The following is a 914-nucleotide window of genomic DNA, read 5'->3' as shown; positions in this document are numbered from 1 at the left end:
AGTTTCACAAACCCAGAAATAGAGATAAATGAATCACTAACCTTGAACAACTTCATCAGATGACAAGTCCTTAATAACATCATGTTATACAATACATTTATGTTTTTTCGAAAATGTGCATATTTGAGGTATAAATCGTAGATTTACATTGCGCCCCCCACTCAACACAATAGCACAAAGCAGCAGAATAATTCAGAAGCAACGTGAAATACAAAAAATACTCATCCATAAAAACATTTATGAAAAATACATGGTGTACAGCAAATGAAAGATAAACATATGCGTGATCCGCAATATTTCCGATTCTTTTTTAAGTGTTTACAGCAAAAACAGAATAATAGAATTATATTAGCTTCCAAATAGCCAAACACACAAAGCATTTATTCACCGCCAACTAGCTTTCACAAAAAACCAGCAATAGAGATAAAATCTAATCACTAAACCTTTGGACTAATTCATCAGATGAACATCTTATAACATCATGTTATCAATACATTTATGTTTTTGTTCGAAAATGTGCATTTTAGAGCTGCAAATGCGTGGTTATACATTGTGAATACGTAGGCAACAATTCACCAAAATGTCCGGAGATCATTTTGGCACAGTCATTATCTAACCAAAGAAATATCATAAAATACTTTTCAAAAATATTTTTGTATGGCAAAATGAAAGATACACTGGTTCTTAATGCAACCGTGTGTTAGATTTTTTCTAAATAACTTTAACTACAACATACAAGCATGCATTATTGTGAGACAGCGCTCCCCTATTTCTCCGCCGTGTTTTGGGCATGCAGCAATGTGTTGAGGTGGAGAACACTGGGCATGCAGCAATGTGTTGAGGTGGAGAACACTGGGCATGCAGCAATGTGTTGAGGTGGAGAACACTGGGCATGCAGCAATGTGTTGAGGTGG

The sequence above is a fragment of the Salvelinus sp. IW2-2015 genome, unplaced genomic scaffold (genome assembly GCF_002910315.2).
Source record: "Salvelinus sp. IW2-2015 unplaced genomic scaffold, ASM291031v2 Un_scaffold3051, whole genome shotgun sequence".
Lineage (NCBI taxonomy): Eukaryota > Metazoa > Chordata > Actinopteri > Salmoniformes > Salmonidae > Salvelinus > Salvelinus sp. IW2-2015.
This window is presented reverse-complemented; position numbering follows the sequence as displayed.